General features: G+C 37.9%; 1 long non-coding RNA gene across 1 annotated transcript in view; it reads left to right on the forward strand.

Annotated features, from left to right (window-relative positions):
• Nucleotides 1-7,233, forward strand: part of LOC122810948 — a 279,653-nt gene extending 272,420 nt beyond the window's left edge. The window contains exon 3 of the long non-coding RNA XR_006366161.1: nt 6,261-7,233. This is a non-coding gene — a long non-coding RNA (uncharacterized LOC122810948). The remainder of the gene's footprint in view (nt 1-6,260) is intronic.
• Nucleotides 7,234-7,980: the final 747 nt, after the last annotated feature.

Genomic DNA, 7,980 nt, shown 5'->3' on the forward strand with positions numbered 1-7,980 from the left:
TAAAGTGACAGGACTCTTAGTCTGTGAAGACTAGAGAAGTTCATACCCAAGACCTTTTCATTAGGAAATATTGTGTGTTTTTTTTTTCTAGGTGAGTAATGTGTTTCGGTAGTTACATGCCAAAGGAGGCATTATATTCTGTTATGGGCTCAATTACAGATGTGTAGAGGAGGACACTAACTTCTTTGGATCTGGGGGATATGCCTTTAGTAATTAGCTGAGCCATTTAAAATGATTGTCCAAACTACAGGTGAAACACGGTGGACAAATTCTACAAGTCTATGCAAGTTGCTAATAGTGGATTCATCACTCGGGATGTATTTGATATGGTAGATGAAGGGATATTCTTGTTCCCCTGAGAGTGCTGTACTACAGGTTTTAGCACTGATCTTGAGCCCATGGACACCAGGCACTAGTGTGGTTTAGACAGATCCACTTGCAGGAAATGGTGAGTTAATGACAATGCCAAGTTTGGAGTCATCAGACTCTGTTCCCTGACATCAGTTTGGGAGACAGATAAGTATATGACAAAGAGGAGGGGACCCAGTATGGAGCCTTAAAGGATGCCACTGGTGACAAGTCATTCACAGGAACATGAAACCATAAGCCACCACTGTTTTGTGTTCTGTCAGCTAGTCAGTTTGCCATCCAGTAGGTTACGTAGGGGTTAATATTCAAGTGGGTGAGGTTTTCAGTAATACTTGAATGCACAGTAGTGTCAAAGGCCTTAACTAGATCCATATAGGTGGTGTACACTGATTTGTCATTAACCAGTGCCTCAGTCACCTCCATCACTAACCTACCAAGATGTCCACCAGATTCAGTTGGCAGGACCTGCTCTTTACGAAGCCAAATTAATTTGAGTTGAAAGACTACAGATTACTGATCTCATTGTTTGTGAGTTCTAGTATAATATATTCTACAACTTTAGAAATAATACTGGCTTAAGCAGGTTTAAATAATTTCAGTGCAATGTACAAATGTCACATGTAGGCTTAAAACACTAAGTTCTTTATAATAATGCTTCTTTGACTTTATTATACTATTTATCAGCTAAGCAGTGTAGAAATACATAACATTGTAACAGAGAAACAATAACAAACAAGCTGAGAAGACATAATAACACAAATATGTGCAGGAATATAACGTGTGATATAAAGTAGAATATACATTTAAAATGGTGCAGTCACAAGACAACGGTGAAAAAAGCAGTTTGAAAATAAACTGAAATAGCTAGAAGAACTAATTTTACTCAACAGTAAAACATCAACAACAGTGTCCATTTGGGAACATTTTTATATGATGTTGGATGATGGATATAAGTAAAACAGAATCATAAAGTTCACCTCTGCTTAACATGACTATCCTACTCTGTGATCAGGCAGTCTCCACTTCCATAAATGATGCTTCTTCCTCATCTCCTCTATCCAAACACCACAGATCATCATGAGAGCAGTTTCTGCATCTAAATTAAACTGCAAACCACAGAAAATTGTCTTCCTCTCTATTAGTAGTGTGTGTGTGTGTGTGTGTGTGTATATATATAATATATATATATATATATGTGTGTGTGTGTATATATATATATATATATATATATATATATATATATATATACACACACACACACACACACACACACACACACTCTCTCTCACTCTCACACACATATACATATGTAAGGTTGGGCTGTGGGGGTTACACCCTACATTTGGGGGTACCCTGCAAAAACAAGTTTAAAGTATAAAAGCAATGTTCTATATTTACTCTTCTCTTGCCAATTCAGTATTTTTTTCCTGCTCGTCAGGACTCTACTTTTACTATTTTTTACATTTCAGCAGGACGCCATCCATACACCACCTTCATATCTGAAAATCAAAACCATCTCCTGATCAAACAAGATAGATAACTACAGATTATGTTTCCACTGCCATAAACCAACAATTCCGTCATGGAGAAGCAGTAGTCAAGAAGCAATGGTGATTATGGCAGTATAGAGTATGAACTGTCAGCTCAGCTGATAACTATAACACTGTGCTCCTGTTATAAAGAGAGAGAATGTAATAGAGAAGAATATAAAACCAGAATATTCTGCCCAATAAAAAGGTTGCAGTGTGGTACATAAGGCACAGCTGTTATCTGTATTAAATAGGAATATACAAAATAAGCTGAATGTCAACCAGCAGGAGCACAGTCTAAAGTGTGCACTTTGGTGGGAAAAAAGTGTGGAGTACAGACAGAAAGTAAACTTTGAAGCCAGTGTGACAAGTACATGCCTGAATATGATCATGGTAAAATATATGTCGGAAGTACATCTCAACCACAGTCTGTACTTGAACCTTAGAAGGGCCTTAGAGAGGAAAGTTCACCTCAAAGCTGAACACACACACACACACACACACACAAATATATATATATATATATATATATATATATATATATACATACATACATACAGTAGATTTAAAAAGTTTATACACCCCTGTTAAAATGCCATTTTTTGTGATATAAAAAAATGAGACCACAATAAATCATTTCAAAAATTTTCCCACTTTTAATGTGACCTATAACCTGTACAATTTAATTGAAAAACAAATCTGTTTGGGGAAAAATACAAAAAATTAAAAAAAAGTACAATAAGCTGGTTGCACAAGTGTGCGCATCCTTAAACTAATACTTTGTTGAAGCACCTTTTGATTTAATTACAGCATTCAGTCTTCTTGGGTAGGAGTCTATCAGCATGGGACATCTTGACTTGGCAATATTTGCCCACTCTCTTCCTTGCAAAAGTGCTCCAAATCTGTCATATTGCAAGGGCATCTCCTGTGCACAGCTCTCTTCAGGTCACCCCACAGATTTTCTATTGGATTTAGGTCTGGACTCTGGCTGGGCCATTCCAAAACTTTAATTTTCTTCTGGTGAAGCCATTCTTTTGTTGATTTGGATGTATGCTTGGGGTCATTGTCATGCTGAAAGGTGAAATTCCTCTTCATTTTCAGCTTTCTAGCAGATGCCTGAAGGTTTTGTGCCGAAAGTGACTGGTATTTGGAGCAGTTCATAATTCCCTCCACATTGACTAAAGTTCTAGTTCCAGCTGAACAAAAGCAACCCCAAAGCATGATACTGCCACCACCATGCTTCACCTTGGAGATGGTATTCTTTTGGTGATGCAAAGTGTTGTTTTTGAGCCAAACGTACCTTTGGGAATTCTGGACAAAAAGTTCAACCTTGGTCTCATCAGACCATAAATCTTTTTCCCACATGCTTTTGGGAGACTTGATGTATTGTTTTGCAAATTTTAGTTGGGCCTGGATGTTTTTTTTGTGTAAGCAAAGGCTTCCATCTTGCAACCCGACCCTGTAGCCCAGACATATGGAGAATACGGGAGATTGTTGTCGCATGTAGTACACAACCAGTACTTGCCAGAAATTCCTGCAGCTCCTTCAGTGTTGCTGTAGGTCTCTTGGCAGCCTCCCTGACCAGTTTTCATCTTGTCTTCTCATCAAATTTGGAGGAATATCCAGTTCTTTGCAACGTCACTGTTGTCCCATATTTTCTCCACTTTTTGATGACTATCTTCACTTGTTCCATGATATATCCAATGCTGTGGAAATTTTTTTGTACCCTTCTCCTGACTGATACCTTTCACGCAATGAGATCCCTTTGATGCTTTGCAAGCTCTCTGTGAACCATGGCTTTTGTTGTAGCAGGCAACTGAGTAAATGTCAGGAAAATCCTACTAGGACAGCTGAACTTTATTTGGGGTTAATCAGAGTCTCTTTAATTGATGGCAGATGTGTAGCCAAGAAGACTGAATGCTATAATTAAATAAAAAGGTGCTTCAACAAAGTATTAGTTTAAGGGTGTGCATACTTATGCAACCAGCTTATTGTACGTTTTTTATTTTTTATATTTTTTTCCCCTAACAGATTTGTTTGTTTTTCAAATTAATTGTACAGGTTATAGCTCACATTAAAGGTGGGAAAAGTTTTGAAATGATTTATTGTGTCTCATTTTTTATATCACAAAAATCTGGCATTTTAACAGGGGTGTGTAAACTTTTTATATCCAGTGTGTGTGTGTGTGTGTGTGTGTGTGTGTGTATATATATATATATATATGTGTGTGTGTGTGTGTGTGTGTGTGTGTGTGTGTGTGTGTGTGTGTGTGTGTGTGTGTGTGCATGTGTGTGTGTATGGGTGTGTTCATATTCATTCAAATACACCCATTGTCAACGAACTGAACATCAATGTCTTTATATCAAAACTGTGTACATCAACAAGCAGCTATCCATGCTGAGAGAAACTACATCAACACATGAAATAAATAAATAAAACACCATTTTTTACAGGGGGGGCAATCCCACATCCCCTGCTAATTAAATATACTAACTCTGAGATCACACATTCCCTGGGGAAAGGGCATATTCCCCATCCCAGGGCCTTCCAGGGCCTTTCAGTCTCTCACATCTGTTTACCATGTGTATATCTTGACCAAAGTGTGTCGACAATACAGAAGTCAGTTTAATTACAAGTCAATTTGTGTGTGTGTGTGTGTGTGTGTGTGTGTGTGTGTGTGTGTGTGTGTGTGTGTGTGTGTGTGTGTGTGTGTGTATGTTTGTGCTGCTGTAAAGACTACAGTCTAGCCTATCACATGTAACATCCTAAAGTGTGGGAAGAGTAGGTTCAGGTCACAATCCTGACTGAAAATAATACCTAGAATGTGACTATCAAAAGTCAAGCCCATGCAAACATTTCTATAAATTACACACACCCACACACACACACACATAGATACATATATGCACATGCATATACATATGTGCTGTTGTATGGTATACATGCATACACATCACACACTCATATGCATATATGTGCTCTTGTATGGTACACATGCACATATGCCTAAACATACATGCACGCACATACACAAACATGTATGTGCCTTCCTGCATATGCTTAGATACATATGCATGTTTATATAGACACACACACACAATTCTTAATACCTCCTGTCAGTGAGTAGTAGGAGGAGGTGGCTGGTAGAAGATGAGGATCAGGGAATGTGAAGTCAGAATGGTAGAATCAGGTGCAGTGTCAGACAGACACATATAAAAGTCCATCCTCCTCCGGTTTGTCAGGCAGGAGAATAAAAGCTCTTGAGTGAAGCGGAATAAGGGGATTCCCTGTTTAATAACTGATTCAGTTAAAAATGAGCATAAGTTAATATATAATCGATTTCCATCTGCAGTCTCACAAGGAAAAGGGTGGAAGATCCTACAAAGGCAAGAAGAAAATTTATAAGTAAATTCCACCTCCAGTTATAACAAGAAAAGATGATGAAAGGTGTTACATAAAGGTGGTGCAATTTACAGCTGAAAACTACTATAAGTCGAATATAACTCTCTTCCACCTTTGTACAAAATTGGGTGGTCTAAATTTCTACTTTCTTTAACATCTAGGGTATGGAAAGCAAACTGCTAGGCCTGTCCAAATTTGTGTAAAAGGCGACTAATGTTAAAGTGGAGGTATCATCGAAACTTGTACTGACAAATATGGGTACGTTAAGGTGTAAATGGTTACATGGCATACATCTGCCTTGAAGTATAAGATTAAAAGAAAACTCATTAAAAAATGCTTGGGAAGCGGGAGGTCAAAGAGGAACACCAGACAGAATGCTCTGATCAGGAAAGTCAAGAAGCTTAAGGTCAAAATTAGCAGTGTCGATTCTGACTTCCAGTAATCCCATCTGTGTCAAGAGCTCAACAAGGTGGTGTTAGCATACCTCTTGACTATCCTGATTTTTGCATAATGTCCAAATTTTTGCCTTGTATTTTTGGTCTGTTCCTCATATATTTTTTGGTTATCTGGTAAACGACTGACAAATCATTGAGGATTGAAATCAGACAATAATGACAGGCATTTGAGTTTCTCTTTAAGGAAGTAAATGATACATTAATCAGCTGATCTATCAGCTTTAAGTTATAGCATGAGCATCTGTACATATTCTAGTTTGTCTTGCTTATTTTTTTAGTTCTGTTTTTCATGCCTGATGGAGCAGAGTGATCTGTGAAAGTTTATTTGCGATTAAACAGTTTTATACATAAACTCGTGGTCCTGGTATACATTTTGGGTTTGTATTTTATCATCTTGGTCTACCAGATTTGCTGACCAGGTTACTTTTATTTTAATTGTCTAATTGTGAAGAATCATGAAGAATCTGGTTTAACATGAGAAATATATATAATTTGTCTTCAACAGGTAATTTGCTACGTAAACCTGTCCAGCACATTCAGGATTTACTTGAAGTTACGGATAATCCGCTGCTGAAGGATTTAAATATAACTACTGAAATGGATGATGCTCAGCCTGATATTAACATATCTGTTCAACAATATAAGGTGAAACTTTTTCAGTTTGAAAATAAGATGAATCAATTTAAAAAGTTACAATGGCAATGCCTTACATTTAATGCTTGCATTGAAACAAAACTGTTCCCAGGGGTTTACATATTTTAAAGATGCCCACATTCACAGATCACAATCCTGAATTACTTAAACAGTGGCAGCATCTAAACTTGAATCTGTCATTTCAATATCTGACTCTAATGAATAAGTTTTTTTGAATCATTTGAAAATGAACTGAAAACAGAAGTCACTAAAATGTATGATGAACTTATAGAACTTGTTGAAAACAATATACATTCAGTTTTACTGAGTAAAACAATTGGTGAGATAGTTAATTTTGAAACAAAACTGAGAGTAAAAAATAGAAATTAAGGCATGACTTTAATGATTTTAAGAAAGGGGACATCTTCACCTGGCCTAACCCTAGACAAACCAATGATAAAAAGGATCCAGATGTACATCAGACCGATCAATGGAGAACACCTTAACTAGTCCAAATAACATCATGACGTCAAAGAAAGACATTACAGCAATGACCGGGTCTGATAAATATCTACAGCATTATTTTAATCTGCAGCACCTGCTGTTACTCAATAAATGGTTGTGGAAGCTAATATTATATCAGTGTCCAATCCTTTAGAAATGCCCATTTCAAAATCAATGTTTTATTCGATCAACGGAATCCATTCCCTTTATCCCCAAAAGAAAGTGAGATGTCAATCAAACAAGACAGAAAAAAAGCAATACCAACCCAGAGAAGAACAATTAACAGGTACTGTTGCATCAAATCTTCTTTTTCTTCTATCGGCTGCTCCCCTTAGGGGTCGCCACAGCAGATCATCTGTTTCAATTTCTTCCTGTCCTCTGCATCTTGCTGTGTCACACCAACCACCTGCATGTTCTCTCTCACCACATCCATAAACCTTATCTTAGGCCTTCCTCTTTTCCTGTTACCTGGCAGCTTCATCCTTAGCATCTTTTTCCCAATATACTCTGCATCCCTCCTCAATACATGTCCAAACCAACGTAATCTTGCATCTCTGGCTTTGTCTCCAAACCTTCCAACCTGGGATGGCACTCTAATATACTTATTCCTAATCCTGTCCACCCTCGTCATACCCAGTGCAAATCTTAACATCTTTAACTCTGCCACGTCCAGCTCAAATTCCTGCCTTTTTGTCAATGCCACTGTCTCCAACCCATATAACATAGCTGGTCTCACTACCCTCTTGTAGACCTTCCCTTTAACTCTTACTGGTACTCGTCTGTCACAAATCACTCCTGACATACTTCACCACCCACTCCATCCTGTCTGTACTCTCTTCTTCACCTCTCTTCCACACTCACCATTATTCTGAACTGTTGATCCCAGGTATTTAAACTCGTCCACCTTCACCACCTCTACTCCCTGCATCCTCACCATTCCTCTATCCTTCCTGTCATTCATACACATATATTCTGTCTTAGTCCTGCTGACCTTCATTCCTGTTCTGTCTAGAGCATATCTCCACCTCTCCAGGGTCTCCTCCATCTGTTCCCTACTCTCACTACAGATCATAATGTCATCTGCAAAC

The sequence above is a fragment of the Protopterus annectens genome, chromosome 9.part0 (genome assembly GCF_019279795.1).
Source record: "Protopterus annectens isolate FY-2018-M chromosome 9.part0, PAN1.0, whole genome shotgun sequence".
In the NCBI taxonomy this organism is placed as follows: Eukaryota; Metazoa; Chordata; order Ceratodontiformes; family Protopteridae; genus Protopterus; species Protopterus annectens.